The sequence below is a fragment of the Marmota flaviventris genome, chromosome 10 (genome assembly GCF_047511675.1).
Source record: "Marmota flaviventris isolate mMarFla1 chromosome 10, mMarFla1.hap1, whole genome shotgun sequence".
Taxonomy (NCBI): domain Eukaryota; kingdom Metazoa; phylum Chordata; class Mammalia; order Rodentia; family Sciuridae; genus Marmota; species Marmota flaviventris.
Window position 1 is genome coordinate 65,713,766 of NC_092507.1, and position 21,093 is coordinate 65,734,858.

Consider the following 21,093-nt stretch of genomic DNA (forward strand, 5'->3'; position numbering starts at 1 on the left):
CTCTTATAATTTCTCTTACTTCACCCTCAACTAGAGTTAGTGCTGGTCTCCCCAGACACTTTTCACTTACAAGTACTTTGTGTGTAAACATTTTCCTCTCTCCTCTATCTCTCTTTTTTGGTAATATGGGTTGAACCCAAAGGTGGTGTTTTACCACTGAACCATATCCCCAGCCTTTTTTTTTTTAAGTTTTGAATCAAGTTCTTATTAAATTGTTTAGGACTTCACTTAGCTGCTCAGGCCAGATTTGAACTTGAAATCCTCCTTCCTCAGCTTCCGGAGTCTCTGGGATTATAAGCATATGCTGCCATGCTGGGCTTCTCCCCTTACTTTCACATGAATTTGTCTGCCTCAGTCACCTGCTCAGCATTGGCATACTGCATCAGGTATATGTTTAAATGTCACATTTCAAATGAGGGCTTTCTAAATTTATTAGTATCTGATGTTTTTCTAAGTGTGCCTTGCATCTTGGGACAAAATGGAATCTCAGATGTTGTGAAGGTGAATTTGACTCCTGAGGAAGAGGCACATTTGAAGAAGAGTGCAGATACACTTTGGGGAATCCTAAAAGAGCTGCAGTTTTAAAGGCTTCTAATGTCATACCACTTCACTGTCTAGGATACAACAGGATTTTAGTTGGAGGTGTGCATGTTGTCCTTTTTATCTGTTCTGAGATTAAAGCAGATGGCCTGGGAAAAACATCAATTTTTTAAAGTTAGAAATAGGAATGGCGTATAAAACCCTACAGATATCCTGATGCTGGATAGTACTTAACTTGTGTAGTCCTAAACTAGTGTAAAATAGTTCCACCATCTCTGAGATACCACTGCCAATGTTGCACAACATTGTGCATGTTGTGTGATATACCTTCATCAGACATGCCTAGTCCAACTTTGTTTTTTTTTTTTTTCATTCAGTCACATCCTGGGATCCAATGTTAAATCCTATATCACATGTCTTATGTATAACTGTTCTAAAGGATTTTATTTTGTGTATTATATGTATCTGTAGTGTACATTTCCATATAATGTAAAAGAAAGATCTACAAATGAACATTGCAACCAGCTATCCAAGTGTCATACCAACTGAAATATCAAATAAACCTTGAACAGTGACTATTCTAAAAAAAAAATTAGTATCTGAGAATGAATATATATATATATATATATATATATATATATATATATATATATAATTATTTATATTGTATTTCATGATTGATTGTAAGATTCATGAGAGTACTTTACTTTCTTTAACTTTATATGATATAAACATTAAATATCCATATCAATGAATCAATTCCAAATGATAAATGAATAGAGATTCTGTAAACTGATAGGAATGACATTATTATAACTTCCTGAATTTACTAGTCTAAAAGGAAAGATAATCATGCAATGATAAATTGATGTCAGCATATACAAATGCACAAATACGGAAGTATGAGTTGAATCCCTTATAGAAAATCAAACATGTTAAAAAAAGCCTTGATGGACTGTATGCTACCAATGTCTCTATAGTGTTCTCTACAATGCTAGAGGACAAGGCACTTACTGAAAGAGGACCTGTCCTATTCTAAGACAACAGGACTTTTGGCAGATACATTTGTACCTTTATATGGAATGGTATGAGTTCAGTGGTAGAGTTCAGTGATTCCCCAAACCATCCTAATATTTGATAATTCACCCAAAGTACTCAGAGAACTCACTGAAATCTGTTAGACTATGAAAGGATACAGATAAAAAAATCAGCCATGGGAAGACAAGTATGAAGCTAACTCCAGGACAGTTCCAAATGTAGAGCTTCTAGTTGTTCATTCCCAGTGGAGACATGGGAATTGTTAACACCTCCTGGCAACTCTGTGAAAACATTTACCCAGTCTTAGCAACCATGGCAGTCACACAAGCCTTGATGCCCAGAGCTCTCCCTGAGCTCATATAGACATGTTCACCTTCTAGGCTGGACTTACTTCCCAACACCTACAGAGGTCAGGCTAATGTGTGATCCAACAGCTTCTCATAAATCACATTGATGACAATGACTAGTTGTGGCGGTCTAACATTTCTAGAAAAAAAAAAAAGACACTTTACTGAGTAGATCATTCTAAGAGCTTAGGGATTATCTCCTAGGAGCTAAGTGCATAGCCCAGACCTATTTTTGGGTAAGGTTAAATTCTTTATTACACACGAAGTTCCATTTATAAAAGAAGAGACTTTCTTCCAAGTCTAGTATTGTTCTTCATATTCAGAGACATTTTCCCGGTCCAGTGCCTCTTTCGGCTCAGAACCTTGACCATCTTCTATAAATTCAGCATTTTTATTTTGGGAACATCTGTTAATTCTACTTCAATCTGAGACTGGGAGCAGTGATTTTTGTATAGACTCTGCCATTCTGACCACAGTGGACTAGAGTAACCTGATTGAATTGAAGACCTTCATCAGAATCTTTAAAGTTGGAAAGAAAAAAAAAAGACTTTTCTTGTGTAAAACAAAACAAAAAAAATGAAATCACACAACATTTAGCAAATATCCTGAAGCAAAAGATCTTAGTTATAAATTCTGACTGTGTCATTTATAAGCACGACAATTTCATTTCTACTTCAGTTTTACATCTCTAAAATGCAATTAATGATAAATATTTCTCCTAAGATTGTTGCAAGGATTATGAGTTATATGTAGAGCAATGAAAATTTTTAGTATGCACTTCAGGTTGCTACTATTTGTTGTTACCAAGGGAAGTGATTTTTTTTTTTTTTAGTAGAACATAAAGATAATAGCATAAACCATTTTATACTAATTAATTTGGAATATTTGCCCAAAATGATACATTTCAAGACACAAATAATTTGCCTTGACTGACTAAAGCGATACAACACAGGGAAATCTCATGTCAATTTTCATAAAATTTAGAAGTCTTCCCACAGAGATAACCTTAAACCTATATAATTTTACAGGTGAATTTAATCACATTTCCAAGAAACCTATCATTTAAATCAAACATTTCAAGAATGGAGGGAGCTGATAAAACATTGAAACTCAAAGTAGGCAAGGATAATACAATAAGAGTGATTCAAAACAAATCTATAGATCAATTTATGGATGAAAAAAAGAAACGAGTAAGTCATGGGAACAATGAGGAGAGAGAATAAAACCACAGAAGATGACAAAGTACAACACCATTCATAGAAATCTCAAAACCAAAGAGTTATTGTTCTATGGTATATTTATTTATACTAAAACCATAATAAACAAAGGAATTACAAAAAAAAAATTAGGATAATTGTTACTTCCTGCCAAGAGACAAAAATCAGACATATAGGCAGAACACAAGACATGTGGCAGTGCCTGCTTTATTGTGTGCTCTGTAACTTGCGTACTTACCCATGACCTTTTGTCTGTATCAAATGCTCACAGTAAAGCAATTAATAAAATGCTATGAATAATGCAACTGTGAATAAATGATGTTTGCTATAAATTAAAGTGGATCTATATTCTAGAACTATTAAAATCATCATGTAACTTATTTTCCTTTGCTGCTGACACACGATGTTCTCTCTCTCTTTTAAACTGTTAAAGTGCTTATATCCATATCCACTCAGAAGGCAGTCAGCAAATATTAAATTATGGCAGTTATGACACTTATGCTTATGTCATTACTATTGTGTTCTTCAGGCTGATGCTACTTTCACAGTTTGTTCTCTCATCTAACTATTCAAGCAAGCCTAGAAGGCAATGAACCTGTTTGTTTTTAAGTTCACATTAATAAAAGTCTCATGATTAATAACACATGATGAACAACTTGCTTTCAGTTCAATAAATGTCACACCTGACCTCATTATTGGAGTCCATATATTCTTTAAATTAAACACCTTTAAACTAGGAACTACAATGTACCTTATGAATATTAACACACTGGTTCCCATAAAATTTCAAGAGGAGTTGTTCATATTACCATTCTAACAAATTTTAAAATATTAATTTTTACAAATTTATATATAAAAGGAAGGAAGTTATAAGTTGCTATAGGAGTGCTTTCAGATAAATTTGAGTGAATTATTAATCCTTGTAAATACTTAGTCTGTAGTTAGTCTGATAAAAAGCAGTATTACCAGGCTGGGGTTGTGGTTCAGTGGTAGAGCACTCGGCTAGCACGTGTGAGGCACTGGGTTCGATCCTCAGCACCATATAAAAATGAAATAAAGATATTGTGTGTCCACCTACAATTAAAAAAAGCACTACCATTTCTTAATAAAGAAAATTGATATGGTGTATAAAAATTTTAGAAATGCTTCTGTCTTGGTTAATTTTCTGCTTCTAGAACAGAATACCATACACTGGAAAAACTTTCAAAAAGTGGTTTATTTGACTGGTTCAAGAAGCTGGGAAGTCTAAGACAAATGGGCCAAAACTGGTGAGATCATGGCACAGAAAAAGATATCAACGGTGAGAAGCACATGAGAGTTGGGGACCAAAAAGCCCAACATCCACCTTTAATAACTAGCCTACCCCCATGATAAAACATTAATCCAGTCATGTGGAAGAGCCCTCATGTCCTAATCACCTCTTAAAATTATTAGGGGCTTCATCTCTTACTACTGTTACAATGACAATTACATTCAGCATGAATTTTGGAGAGAATATTCAAAGCATAGCAATTTCAACAGATTATTTTAACATTCAAAAATAAAACATTGGAATAATTACCTCTATGTCATAGGCATAGAGGTGTCACACCCCAAGTTTGGGAGCAGTCAGTCCACGCTTAGGGGTTAAGAATGAACAAAGGCTTTTCATTCAGAAAGGTTGGATTTGAATCTCAGCTTTGCCACTAACAAGTTCTGTGGCCTTGGGCAACAGAGTCTTAATTTTGTTCCAGAGTATAAAGAATCTATCGGTCTATAGTTTGCAATGAGAATTAAATAAGATGATACTTATCAAGTACTATACCTGCACATAGTAATTTTCAATGATGTCACAATTTTTCATCATTACTTTGTAATAGTCCTGCCAATATTAAAATAGAAATTTTCTAACTGGCTCCCTTTCCACAATAGTCTTAATTAATAAAGAAATAAAAAGTCAAGTTTAGGTATAAAATTTTGCTCTGTAAAGAAATAGAATTTGACTGAAAAATAGTGCTTAAGATCAGGGCTGGGGATGTGGCTCAAGCGGTAACACGCTCGCCTGGCATGCACAGGGCGCTGGGTTCAAACCTCAGCACCACATAAAAATAAAATAAAGATGTTGTGTCACCAAAAACTGAAAAATAAATATTAAAAAAAAACCCTCTCTCTCTCTCTCTCCTATCTTAAAAAAAAAAAAAAATCAGAACTAGCCAAAATTAATGAAATAAGTAAGTTTGGTGTCTATTCTCACTTCCACTTTCATCATTCATTTGATATGTACCCTTTATTTATTTCTAGTCCTCTCTCAAACATCAACACTCTTCTACATGTGACAACTGGCATTATTGCATCATGTAATAATGTAACTAATAAAAATTATTGCATTAGCTAATGATGACTGAGCCCTTGCAAAGATGTTTAAGTTTTGATATCACAAGGGAATCAATCTTTTAGGTTGAAAGTTTAGGACTAAACAGATAAGTAGAGAACCAGTTATCACTCTAAGTTGCTTGTTCCATCCCCTGCTTTGCCCCAAAAGAAGCATGTGTTTATAAATGCAAAATGTAACTCTATGTAAGACTTGGACTGTGTTCAATTAATGTGAACCCCCCCCAATTTTTCCTCCCTATTTCTTTTTAGAATGATAACAGAACTATCGCCTCTCTTGTCCTATCCTCTCAAAAAATGTGCAAAGGCCAAAAGATGTTTGTCTCCGTGTGCACATGTTTAGATTTCTCTTCAACTTTCCCGAGAATCCCTTTTGCCGACAGATCTCCTTCACTACTGCCTAGTATCATTTCATGCAATACTTTCTAAATATGATGGATTGTCAGAAGAATGGAAGTATTCCAACTAGCTAGATTTACCCTTCTGATGTAGGCCAGGGAAGGGCTGGCTTCCACTTTGGGGAACATTCTGTGTCCTGCTAGTCTATCATTCACAGAGATCTTTCTCTGGGCAGTGTTTCCTGAGGATTTCTCAAAAATTGACATACTTGGTCTTTATTTTTTATCACAGCATATTAAATGTATTTTTATTAAAATATGTCTGCACTGTATTCAAATCATCTATTGTTACCTCAAAAGAGTGTGAGCTCTTAAGTTCCTGGACTGTGTCTAATTTCTTCATCTTTAGAACCTAGTAGAGGAACTTTTCATGCATAATAAAGGGAGTGAAAGATTAAAGGGCTGCAGGTATGCTCTGACTCAGTGCAAACAGCCCTTCTATAATTTTGGCATTTATCAGAATTTATCATAGATATTTATCTCTAGAGGTTTTCTTGGACACACATGACCTTAAGATAACACTTCTAAATGTCAATAAGAAAATGAAATAAAGCAAAATAGAATTCATCAAAATTTCTCTGCTTGCTTTTTAAGCATTTGTGATTATTCCTAAAATGTATAAATAGCAACAATGGCAATTGTTCATGCTTGCTATGAAAGCAGGCACATGATAAAAAAAAAAAGTGTGCAATTGCAGAGTGAAAATTATAAGCAGTTATTGACCAAGTCAGGGTGAAGATTCTTTCTTCCCTAACTTTTGCCTGAAATATTCTGAGTAAACACACACACACACACACATATGTGTGTGTATATATAATATGTATATACAATATGTATATACATATAATACATATATAATATGTATATACATATATAATATCTCACTCTTTAAATGATGAAATTTAATTTCAAAATATTAAAAAAGAAACAAAAATGCTTTGTGAACACACTGTAGCTTAAAAAGCTTCTGCTTACCTTTTTTGTAGTCATAATTTCAAAATTGCCAACTCCCTTGGCAATATATACTATAGTCAAATGTTTCCTCTTAAATCACAATCTAGTTCATGATAAATTGCTGTGATAAAAGCACTTCATCTGGTGGGAAGAAGTGACTATTCATTTTGCTAATGTACCATACATCTGTCATTTTCACTCCCTAAATACTATGTCACTGCACAGAATATAAACCTTACAGAGTAGGTCTGTGAAATGAGGTGTGTTTTCATCTCAAGAATCACTGTCTATGATGTAATTTGGAATACTGGGAAGATTAATATTAGATCAGTCTTTTTTTAACCCCTATTACTATCAAAGACTAAGCAGACTATGTATGGAAATGTCCACATCTATATTCCCTGATAAAATGAGCATGATTTCCAGGATTGATTCTAAACTCAGATTGTGAGGGTGGGGGCTGATTCTGTGCTCATCTACTCAAATTTAAATAATTCTTTGTGGCAAGGACTACCTTTTTTCAATTGACTTGGGAAAAAATATTTGTAGTAGACTTAAAAAAAACAGTAGAGGAAATTTGGGTGGTTCCTTGTCAATTCCACAAATTGAAGAGAGAGAATTATTATATAAAGCAAGAAAGCAGATAGTAACTATTGAAAAGGACATCTATATTACCTAGCATGGTGCTCATAAGTAATATTCATTCAAATATACTTTTAATAAATGAATATTGGGAAATGAATTACATATTTTTTCATAAAATATTAGTTATAATGTTAAAAAAGATTATGTGGCAGGAAAACCCCAAAAGGGAAAATGTTTGTTAACAGAGGAAAGATTCTTTTATTTTATTTTCTATCATATTATACAGCCAAGGAGATCTGAATAAGTTGTCATGCAAATATAGAACCAGAAGTTCAGAAAATAATCTTAAATATTGTTATGACAGTGTAAAATTTCAAAGTTCTTAATCTAGGAATAATTAAATATAAGGGGAAGCATTTAAAAGCTTATTTAAGGCTGATTAGAACTGAAGAAGTTGAAATGTATGTAAACTGAAATAAATGTCTGTGAGTAGTTCTGTTTTTAGGGTTCCACTGGTGAATTCCTGTTTGGGCAAGATTCTACCACGTGGAAAGTGTGGTTGATGAGCCATCTTTCTAAAGCAGACAATAACCAGTGTGTGTATAAAGTAATATATTGACTGCTGACTTTTTGACAGTTCTATTTCCAGTATGAGTTATTTCAGGAGGGAAAAATAGTGACTATCTAATAGGATCTGACAAAAATTTTGCCAAAAAAAAGAAGAAGAAAACATGAACTCTTTTTGAAACTAGGTTTACATAAAATAATTTTACTGAGAAACTCACTAGAACACAAGCCATGTCTCCTGAAACCATTTCAATAAGGAAGCAGTAAAATATGGTTCATTGCATCTTTTTTTTTAAAGAATATTTATGTTTTAGTTGTAATTGGGCACAATACCTCTCTTTTATTTATTTATTTTTATGTGGTGCTGAGGATAGAACCCAGGGCCTTGCATGTTCAAGGCAAGCACTCTACTGCTGAGCCACAACCCCAGCCCGGTTCATTGCATTTTTGTTTCATCTTTAAAGTCTGAATTTATATGTGTATATTTTATATAATAAATTAATATTATATGTTATTTTACATAAATAAATATATATGTATTTATAATTTGAAAAAATAATAAATTTGTGAGTCTAATGATGAAATTTAGAAGTTTGGGCTTCAGAAGTTGGGAAGAGCTTATGAAGAGGTGGAAGGAAGCCTCAGACTTCCTGAAATTGTGTGCAAATCTAATAACATCTGCTGACCCGCATGTTTCTAAATAGTGCCCACAGAGCTGTCATGACACTATCCTGGAAAAAGGGACTCAGTATAACATTAAAATAGGCACATTAGTCAATACCTCATATATTCAGAATGAATATTAGTTGAATGTATTGGAAACAAATATTTGGTGTGTGTTAAAATGTTTAAATAAATTTTTAATAAATTGGATTTATTGAAAAATAAACAAGCCTTCAGAGAATGATATAGGTTGCAAAAATACATAATTGTGTCAATTGACTGAAATGTATCAAATAGCAGGTGTGACAACTGATAGCTAAAATGATATTTAATAAAAATTCATATGGTAGAATTTCATTTTTTCTTTCCATTTAGTCATCAAAAATACATGATAGACCATATAAAATGAAAACAGATGAAATGAATTTCCACATGGGTTCTGCCAAGTTTCATCTTCTCAGAGAGTTCTTAGGAAGGCCAGAATTCATTCCTGTGAGTATAGGTTGGAATCTGCAGAATCTGTGAATTACTTCAGTCTGTCAACTGACAACCTGCTCAATGTGATGGAATGAATATGAGGGAATGAGAGGTAAATTTATTAGGATGTCAGATATTTTTCCTTCTTTTCTTCTCTGATCCCCTATTTCTTATTTTTCTTTCTGTTCCTGTGGCCCCCTTTCTTCCTTCCTCCCTTCCTTTTTAAAAGTTGTAAAGGTCCCCAAAGCTATTATCATAATAATGCACCCTAAACCTGATACAAAGTAAATATTAAAATATAGTGGATATGTTCTTGGTATTCTAAATTAAAAGAAAATTTCAGTTTACTGAAATAAGGAATAGAGTCCAACCTGGAATAAATGTAAAAGTTGCACAAGAATATTTATTTATCAAATCAAAAATAGTCCTCAGTGTTTATGCTAATAACCTTGTGGCCATTGTATAATAATACTTGTCACTCCACCAACAAAATAAAATTTACACATTGTGATGAACTTTCTCTTAAACTGAGCTTACTGAAAGAAGTAAATAGGTTTTTACAAGTCATAATTCATTACATCCTATCAGCTACCTACAGTTCTTTCCAGTGGATTATTATTTTTTTTGCTAGGAGATCAGTAGTAGAAAATTTTCCAAAGTTAACATCAAATGTCTTTGAATATAAAAGATTGTCTGTCTGTATCATTGTACTTCAAATTTTATAAACTTTATCAAAGCTGGCCACATACTGTTTTAAATAACATGAAAATTCAGGAATAGAGCTTTATAGACCATTGTTCTAAAATACTTATTTATATTAGTATCATATGTTAACCTCAAGAAATGTTTATTATTTGAATCAAATAAATATATTTAGAAGGAGTTAATAGTATGAGTAAGGAGTTTAATAGTAAAGAGCTTAATGGTATGAGTACACTTTTATTAAATGAATTAATTGGTTTTAAAATAAAATGTGTATATGCTTGAACTTGATTCTAATAAGTCTAGAGGTTTTATGATTTATTATTGTTTGAACCCAGGGAAAAATTAATACTTTTAAACATCATAATAATTACATGTAGTTTTTAAATTCTGACTTTTTGTTTGAAATACAAATATAACTTGATAAGGAGAAATAATGCCTAACATGTAAAATCTTGAAAGAGTACTCACATTCCTACCACACTTAATGAGGAATAAGCAAATACATTTTCTGAGATTATAAAAAACATTTGATTCCAGTCCCTGTTGAACATCTTATATTTTTATTCATGACAAATTCCATAACTTCATTTATCTGTAAAATGTCAGAGATGATGTTTGTGCTGCTTCAGAGCTTTTTAGAGGAGGAGGGGCTTGAAGACCATTTGAGTTAGTGGATAAAGAATAATGTTTGGCTCCTAACATTATGTTATTGGTGATCTGACTTTGACTATAAATATAAAGATTTATTGCTAGACAGAAAATTGGAGGACCTCTACTCCAGCCCATACCTTTCATGGACTAAAAGATATCAAGTGCCACATTTATTAAGGAACTAGATCTTGAAATTGCTAACTTGCTTCACTGTATACTCCATCTTAACATGATAATCTGACTTGTATGCTAACTCATTACTTTAATTTTCAATAGATTCCCATTAAGATTAAATTCTCTGATAAACTTAGACACTTTATCTGGTTTAGGTAGGGTGATTAACTACAAAAAATACATTAAAGTTGGATGACCATGGGGCTGGTTAAATTGGTCAAAACATATTAATCACTACCATAAGAATTGTGATCCATTACATTAATATAAAGCTTTATTTGACAGTGTGATTTACATGTGAAACATCAGTCTACCTTATCCAATATAGTACAAGATAGGAATTATCACTGCAGTTTAGAGAGTGTTAATCCTTTGTTAAAAAATCACTCATCCTGCATGATGTTCTTGACATTAAATCTGATCTCCAAAAACGTCATCAAATAGAAGACATATGAGTTCAGGAGTAAGTTAATTTAAAATGTTGTTTTACAATATTAGAATGTTACCTTATAGGAAACAGTAGTCTCATTAAGATATGACTCATTTCCACCCAGAACCTAGTCTGTTTTGTTTACCTTAACTTCCTAGAAGTTTTTCTTAATTTTGAACTATTTTCTGGTCCAGCATGATATCAGCACGGTGGGTAACTCCTCAGGAAAATATTGGCACCGGCATGACAGTATCCATGCAAGGGACTGTTTGGGTCTCCACAGAGACTTAAGTTGTGAAAATAGCTGGGGGTTTGACTCCTTCCACTTTTATTAAATCTAATAAAACTTTCATCATAGCCTAGATAGATTTCTCTAATGCTGCATTTGAATTATATTTTATAAAGTGATGGCCTCAGAGCAAGTAGAGTGGTCTTTGGAGAATTCTATTGGCACTCCTTGAGATTTATTTGAATGAATGAAAAGTTTTGCTGGCCATTTTATTGCACTCACTGTTTGTGATTTTCTGCTACCAGGAATCATTTTGACTGTGTAATAAGAGATATACAGTTGTTCTTCTCTATCCATGGGGAAAAAAGTCAAACAAATGACAGGTATGACACTAAATAAATATTCACAGCATTTGAATCATAAATGATTTATTTTTGAGTAGCAATTGAGTTATGTTGTCAAAAGAAATGTCATTCTGCAATGATGAATTCTTAATCTTTGATTCTCTTCCAAATTCCTCCCTTTTCAACCTGAATCTTAACTCAAAAAGTGTTTTGAATGTGAATATTTTTTTTTAATTTTTTTTTCAGGACCTATGTTTTCTGTGCATAAGTTGTGATTAGTGTTTGAAAGAAGAGTGGAAAATAACTTTCATTTTTCTATTGCATAGTGAAATAAAAATAAGATTATTACTATGACAGCATCCCAATTGTGTAGCCTAATATTAAATTGTATTTAATTGTTTTGACCTACTGTGAATATATTTGGAGGTAATAGATAAAAATTGTTTAAAGATTAGAAGAAAAAATCAACTAACTTCTTCATACCAACTCATTTTATGACTTTTTACATAAGTTTATTCACTAATCATTTCATTGAAAAACATAGGGGATAATAATATTAAAACTATTTTAAAATAACAGCTTTATTAGTAATTTTTCACATAAATCTATTGGAGAAAACATATATAAGAATCATGTAGTTTGCATTCATTGATTTTTCATAATGCATGCAATAAATGCAAAAAATTTTTTTATCATTTGTCTAGGTTAAATGACACCATTTTGTTTTATTTTGTTTTCATATTGAAGGGTGATACAAAGTACATTTTTAGAGTAATATAAAATTTAGGTATTATTTATTAAAAGACAGTATTTTTACCCATAGTGCAAAGAAATGATAAATGAGGAGATAACTATGTATAATCTGATTTAAACATTATACACTGTATACATGCACTAACCATTACACAGGGACCCATGCAAAACTTTTATGTTTTTATGTATTAATTAGAAAAAAAGAAACTAAAAAAAATCATAGCCCACACAAGGGACAGATGGTATAATTTAGAATATTAATATGACATACACTTATATACTAAAATATGTTAACATATGTATTATTGGGGCCTCCCAGCAGTGTGGAAACACTGCAGAAGATTTTCTTTCTTTTTCAAATGAGGGAAACATGTTCAAAAATTGGCCTAAAGGAAAGGGTTCAGCTAGAACTTAAACCCAAAGCAGAGCTTGATGTTTTTAATTTTCTTCTGGTACTCAGGCTTACATACTAGTCAGCTCCTATTTTGCTTTCAGTTTATTTTCATAGACACTGAGTATGTAGAATGGCCGCAGGTCCAGCTGGCCTCCTGTTCACTGAATTTACAGGTGCTTGACTTTAAGGTCCTCACTGCAAAGAGGGTTGAATTTCATGATCTTTGCTCACTTCCTACTTCATCATCTGAGATGTGAAATTGATTTTCAAATTGGAGAATAGAGGACACGTGTGATCAATATTCAGGATGTGAGACATGACTCTGGGATCTCTTAAAAGACTTTATTTAGGTTAGGAAACTCTGATGCTGAAGAATTACATAGCTGAAGAGTAAAAAGTCATGGGGCTCAGAAATCATGACTGTGAATAATTTTTTTGAAAATTCCAGAGGGCAAGCTGATCCTTAACCAGCAAGAAATATTAAATGAAATTTATTTTATTTTTTTTAATCACAATACCTGACTGATAAATTAGCTTATGTGTGTGTTACTATGGAATGACTTTCCTTGATATCTTATAGTCAAGATAAAAAAAAAAGCAAAAAGAGTGATTAGGTTAAATGGATTTTTAGAAGAATGACCAACCATAAGGAGTTGTATTTACATATTTCAATTACATGAGTTAAAATTTAGACATGAATTTCCAGAAGAAATGCAGTTATATAATTTATCTGAAGTTATTCAGGACAGTGTAAAATGTATCCAAAGTTAAAGGGTTTTAACAAGAACAAGAATTTCTCCTGTGTAACACTATAACTGCTATTGGAAACTTTTTTTTTACAATGCTGGCATGTATATTTCTTTTAGAGCTATTTCCACTAATGTTTTACTAGTATATCCTTATATTGGGGAAAAATCAACAGCTACATTAATAATGTCAAACTCATAAATGTGTCACTTGCTACACTGTATTACTATTTGTGGAACAGAATTAAAACAACATGATTCATATTATAAAGATCATTAAAATATTTTAAAAGTAATAGCCTCTAAAAAAACTTATTAAAAATAAAGCATGAGGCTTAAATACTGATTTAACAAAGCTTGAGAAACTCACTGATTTGACTTTAGAGCTGACACAACCACTGTTGATTAACCGTGAATCCCTAACTACACTAAATGCAATTTCTGAAATATTCTTAATGTGCATGGGTATAAAAGCATGAAGTCAGTATATTCATGTTAGATAACTTTATTGATTTCAAACAAGCTATACTTTATGTAGATTTTATTTTATTTTTTTCAGAAATGAAGTAGATAACCACCTGCTATTTTATGTCAGAATCTACCAACATAGCACCTCAATATTAGTCTAGCTTATATTACCATATCTTTTGTTGTATAAGCTTCTATTTTAAATGGCTGATCAAAATTAATGTGGTCCTCTACCCAATGGCATTTATTTTGGTTATAAGATTAGAAATGTAAATTTGCAATAAAAGAAGAAAATAGGAGGCTGGTTTTAATGAATATTTTACACATGACTAATTAACAGAATCCCCTACAGGAATTTGGAAGTAATAAGAAATTGACTGAAAATAAATTAAAAATTAATAAAGGAGTCTCCAAACAACTTTGTTTATGAACATTTAACAGTTGCTTTCTTAGTTATGAATATTTCAAGCTGTTTTGTTATTCAGTATGTATTATTCTTGTAGTGCTCATAATTTTAGTGGTGATTAGACAAAAAGGGAGTAACACACAAAACAAAATGTCTTAAAATGATAAAAACTCACCTTGGGAAAACTTGCTAATGTAAAAATAATGGCTTAATATTCATGGCTTTTTGTCTAACAATATGTGAAAAACAGTCTGATTCCATATAAAAATTTTTAAAATCCTTAAAAGGACTTAAAACCCAGAAGCTTCATTACCAGAAACAATGTGAATTCTTTTAGAGAAGACACTTGTGAACAGAAGATAATGTTGCTCTTTGTCAAATATTTTGAAAATTTGTTTAAATGATACAGATACATTCTTGCATGTAATTTAGAAAGAATATCACCCCAAAAGGAATATTATCAAATCATCTTTCTCAAGTGTATTTGGCCTTAATTTATTCCAGTTGCTGAATATTTATGGGCACTTTCCCTAATGTTTGCAAACTAAAGGCATAAGTTGAAGAAGTTTAGCTGCAATCTGTCAAAATGAAAAATGTTAAGCAAGTTTAATTTCCTCCCAAAATAAAAACAGAAGAATCAAGCAGATTGACAAGTACTCCTTTTATTTTATTTATCATCTCTCAATAAAAACAAATAATTTGAATGACTTAATACTGGTCTATAGATAAAGAATGAAATATGTTTGCAAAAGGTGCTGCATAAAGTAAAATTTGAAATGTAATTTTCAGATATAAAATAATTTTTTAATCCGATTCTTAGGGACATATAACATTTTGAATACGTGTATTAATACAAATGATAAGTGATCTAAATATTCAGTAAAAAGAAGCAACACTAAAATTACTTCAAGGATAAGCCACAAATTTCTTGTAACATTAAACTCTCTTAGTACTTAAAACTCAGTAGGTATATTAGAAATATTTTATTAGAAAATAAAATACACATAAGAGTTGTTAACCTGAAAATGTTACAAAAGGAGAAAAATAGATTTCCAAAGTTAAATATACCAATATTTTTAATCTCCCAAACTTGAAATGCAGCAAGAAGAAAATTTTAGTGCTCTTAAAATAGTGCAAATCTTTTAACTAGAAGTATTTCATATGTCACCTACAAATATGAGAACCAAATTTAATTGTAAATGCTCTGATTAAAGTTTTCTCATAACTATCAATCTTACTCTCAATCTGTCCACAAGATAAACATTCCACTGGTCTTCAGCAGATCACCCATCTATTAAAAGGAAAAAACAACCCAAAAGTATTGGTGGTCAAAATCTGAACCACTAATGACTTGCATATTTCTTACTGGATTTGAGTTTTCAATTATACAAGTGGAGTTTTTCTGAAAGATAAAGAAGCAGAAAGACCTAAGTCAGCACGGTACTGTGCCTCAGATGACTAGATTACACTTGGTTAGAAAATGAGGGACTGGAAATTTTGAAAGAACAGAAAGGAGAAAACTAAGGGAATAAAAAAAAAAGTGATGTGAGAGAGGAAGAAAAGATGAAGAAAGAAGAGATCATGGCCTTCGCTTAATGTATTAGGCGTCATATGTATTATATGCAGAGTTCCTCGGAAATAAAAATTTTAAAACTACATAATTCTGCTTTGCTTAGATCTCCTTCTTTTAGAAAAGTAAAATGTAGCAAGAAGTATCAGGAAACTCAGTGCTCCCCCTGGCTCCCCATGGCTCTCCTCTCCCTTCCCTGAGCTCTTCCCCTCCTCCTTCTTTCTCTTTCCTCTTCTCCTCTTTCTCTTTCTTCTCTCTCTCCCTCTCTTCCTCTCCTTCATCCTTGTTAATTTTCTCTTATATATTCCTCAAATCTAGAGTATAATTTTAAAAAGAACTCTAGAAAAATTTTGTATTTTGGAACTGGCTGGCAATGATTATAGACTATTCTTAATAATATTGTCATTATGATTTTTTTTCTCATTCTTTAAACAAATGGAAACATATTTTATTTTTGATCTGGCCATATGCAAAAAAAATGATTATTTTTTCAGTATCAACAACACATCTATAAAATTTACATCAGTGTTAAGTGAAAATAACCTTTAAGAATATAAATGTTTATCATTAAATCACTTGGCATGGGAATTGAGTTATTCGTTTTGGTTTAAAACAACAGTAAGTATATAAGAATATATTTACATGCTAACATTTTATTAGTTACACTGTCAGGAATTTCAATTATGTCATTTACAGAGATGTCTTGAATATTGAAAAAACTCCCTTATCCTTCACTAATAAACGCATTAATATAATCTAAAATAGAAAAGCCCCAAACTCTAAAATTCCAATATTGTCTGTGATTACCATCATTTTCATAGTATTCCATTCTAGAAAATTCATACAAACAGATGAATTCACGGAAAACACCAGGTTAAAATGATTTGTCTGATTTTCCAAGCAAACAGCAAACAAATGCATACATTTAATAAAAACCAAATTTATTTTAAACTTAAAGACAACTCTGGTTTCAAGGTGTATAAAGGACTTCATGGGAATAAACTCTTAGTCCTTTTAACTCTTTTAGGAAGTTCGCATGATAGTTGGCAAGTTGTTTCTTCCTGGGTATTTAAATGGTACCCCAAAGCCTGAGAGAATTAATGATCCTTTTCAGTTGCCCATCTATTAGGAACCCTAGTGAAAGAATGCTCTCAACACAAGGTTGTTGTCAGGACACTTGGATTGTAGTATTAACACTTCTTCTAGGCCAATCCTGTGATTTTGTGCAACTTAAGTAATGATAGTTCTCACGCATCTTACTGGAAAGGCAATTACCTGGGATTTTAAAATAGTATCTTTTAATAATTATTATACAATAATGGAAACATAAAGATATTACATCAGTTTTTCATAATCTTTTTTTCTCTGAAAATACCTACCAGATTTGGAAACCACCAGAGAATTCCCTGTGGACCTGTGGAAATTGCTAAGTCTTTATTATTTTGGAATTTGTTTTCCAAGTGATGAGAACTGAATAAATGACACTGGCAGTTCCTTGGAGTCTCTAGGAAAAAAAAAATGAGCAACTAATTATTTTTCTTTTGCCTTTCCAGGTACTTACTTCCAGAAAGAATGGAATTTGATGATAGGAGCTACAAGTCTGGAAGTTTTCATTCTGCTTACAGGTGAATGGAACTACCAAATTTCCCAGCTATACTTGTGTAAGATACTTAAGTACCTTCTAACTAAACTACTTATATGCATGCTATATTGACCAGGTGTTTATGTAACAATTTCATTTTAAAGCTAAATAAAGAAGTAGCCTAGTCTCATTAGCTTACCTATAACAGATTGCCAATTATAGAATGCTGCACTTTAGAAATTAAATCATGGGAATTTATAATGCCAAAACCAATAATCTTTAATTCATTCACAGCATTATAGAACTTGATTAAACAAATGAGTTTCTTGGTCTGTGAAATATTTATAGATGTGATATCTGGCAGATATTTTAGCATATAGTATTTGTTCAAAATTATATTGGTTTATTTATTTATTTTTTCTTTCTTTTTTTTTTTTTGTGACTCCTACTTTGTACTAATAGAGACAGTTTCAGGGAAATGTATTCTAGCCCAGTGTATTGTGGCTGTTCTTTTAGATGATGGTACGAACCTGTAGAAGGACACATTTACTTCATTCTTCTCACTGACCCTCCTAACACCTGCCTAAGGAAGGGAACAGCTTCTTTGATAAACCAGACTCCAAGATATTTCTGTTATGGGAGGAAGTGTTGAGGGGAAGGAATAAGGATGGGTGGTGAATTCATAGGGTTAGTTTTACATGTTGGATTTCAAGTATTAGAATTCTTTCAAATCAAAACAGTGTATTGACTGACTGAATCTTTGCAATCCCTGATTCTACATGATAAATTCTTCAGAACAAAAATTTAAATAAACATTGACACAATTAACTGAAAATAGTGAAGATATTTTCTGTGACAATTTTAAGACAGGAAGTATTTGTTTAATAAGTTTCAATTTTGTAAGTTAAAGTTGCTATTTAATTGAACTTCAAAAGTCAATATTCTTTTGCTAAAACAATATTTATAAAGCATATAAGAGGGACCAGATAGTTTTCTCAATTGTAGGGATGCTGCAGGGAAAAAGACAGGTGCAGTTTCTGCTCTTCTGGTGCTTACCTTCTAGTAAGGGGGAGATAAGCCAATAAATACATAATAAAAATACTAATTGATAAGGGCAGCAAAGAATATAAAACTAAAGGAGGGTATGAAATTTAGCAGATGCTCCTGACTGCTTTATTGCTAGCAGGAGATCACTGTTGTTCCACAGTTTGATCCACAGACTCTTGGAAAAAATATTTTCCAGTTCCCTTTGGAGGTTAGGATGGTTACATGGCACAATTTTGAACAATAAAATATGAGAAGTCTTCTGAAATTTTGGAGAGAGTTTTGTATTCCTTATGAAGATGTAACCCCTTTTTGGTCACTTACTATTTCTTTCTTGCTAGAATGTGGAAATGAGAGCTGAAGCTGGAGTAGCCACTAGTAGTTATTTGAAAAAGACAAGACCAGGGTCCTGAAGCAAATATACCAATTGCCTACATACATCTAGGTCTAGGAAAAACAAAGTCCTAACTAAGATAAGTCATTCTTTGATTGAGTTTTCTGTAAGTTTCAGAAAAATATGGTTTTTACTGCATAGAAAATATAGAAAATGATGGGGGAAGGCCAGTTTTCACTTGACAGGGAAGGGTTTTCTGTACATTTGCATGAAAAGACATAGCAATGACTAGAAAAAATACATATATTTTCATATGCATATGTATGAAAAAAGCATTATTCATATATGAAAAAGCATTCTGAACAGAAGGAAATCTAATATAGAACTATGTTTCATTATAAGCTTGACCAGTGGGGTCATTAATTATGCAGAAATTCTCTATGACTATGAGTAGGTTGATGGTGGACACCCCAATAAGTGCTTCAATGGAGACTAGGTTTGGGAAAAAGGAATATAAAGCCATGATATGTTGAAAAGAAATAATTGGGGAAGACAGTAGCTATTTTTCTGGAGGAATACTGCTTGTTGTGGCTCACCAGGTCACAGCCAGGATAAGCTTTGTCTGTAGGTCAACTTCTGCTATCCCCTGCCATCTACAGACACCTTGTGCATCTTCAATTCTTCTTCTGCTTATGAACTGGTGATTTGTTTTCTATGTGCTCTGGTTTGAACCTACTAATAACATGATGTCTAACACTTCCTACTTGATGTTATTTTTCACATATTGTGAACAGACAGTAAATATTTGACATACATTATTTCCTTTCAAAGCCAAGTGTATCTCTTTGCCATTTGAAAGTGGCTTAGATAAAAGAAATTTTATTTTTAAAAGCACATTGTATTTATGTTCATTTATGAATGCAAATACATATACAAAATCTAAAAAAAATACTTGTATGAAATTTTAAAAATATACCAGCATCTAAGTGGAATCTAGAAATCCACACAGAAGTGAAACTCTAATTAGTAGAGTGAATCACATAATATCAGATTTAAGTTTTCACACATTATAATTCTGAGTACATTCTTATTGAATTGAGTTTAAAATCTATAGATTCATGGAAACATAAACCCCATAGAAAACCATACATTGGGTATTGGGGGGAAAAAACAAGAACCACTCAATTTGATGTTAATAAATTCTAGATCTTTTGATCTTTTGGGTTCAATCCCCAGCAGCACCCCTCCCCCACAAAAAATCCTAGATCTTGAATGTGCAAAAACAGAAAAACAGCAAACTACTAATAAGAGAGAGTTCATGGATTATAGTTGTTAATAAGATATTAATGAAATTTTGGAGCCATTAAACAAAGCAATCATTGATAATATCTGAGTTTTGAAGCCAATCATTGTATGTGTTCCATTAACATTTGGAAAACTGAATTGAGTTCAACAATCTTGTAATCATTCATTTGTTATTAGTTGACATTTAAGTTAAAATACATGTACTTTGTGAATTCAAACATATTATTATTTTGGTTTTGATATGAAAGTCTATTCGTTTTTCCATTTCCTGAAGTAAAGCTTTTAAATACCCTTTGCCAAATGATTTATAAATGTAATTTGTTTTTAAAATAAAAGTACAGTGGTGCAATGATACAAATTATTATCACTCAAAGCTTTTAATTAAAACCTAAAATATGTGTGTCACTGTTAAAGAAATGAAAATTTCCTGAGCCTTCATAAGAAAAGCTATTTGTTAAAGGGTCCTGAAGCAATTGTGCTTTTGAAGATAAGGCCTAAAACAACTTCAGTCTGGCGTTTATTTTTATTCTAAGCATTGGAATCTTGCTTTCATGGAAATTTTCTCTATTTTTTGTGTGGTAAAGCACTAAGGGTGTATCTTCCTGGAAGGGAGAACCTTTTGCAAAAACTTGGGAAACTAAAAGGGTTCAAATGAAAATGCAGAGTTGCCCCAGAAACCCTGGCTGTAACTCCAAAAAGACATTTTTTTAAAAGAATCTTAAGGGATTTATCTTTGGGGAATTTCATGCATTAAACTGTAGGGTAAGAGGAAGATTTTGTACAGACCCATCAGGGGTGTAGT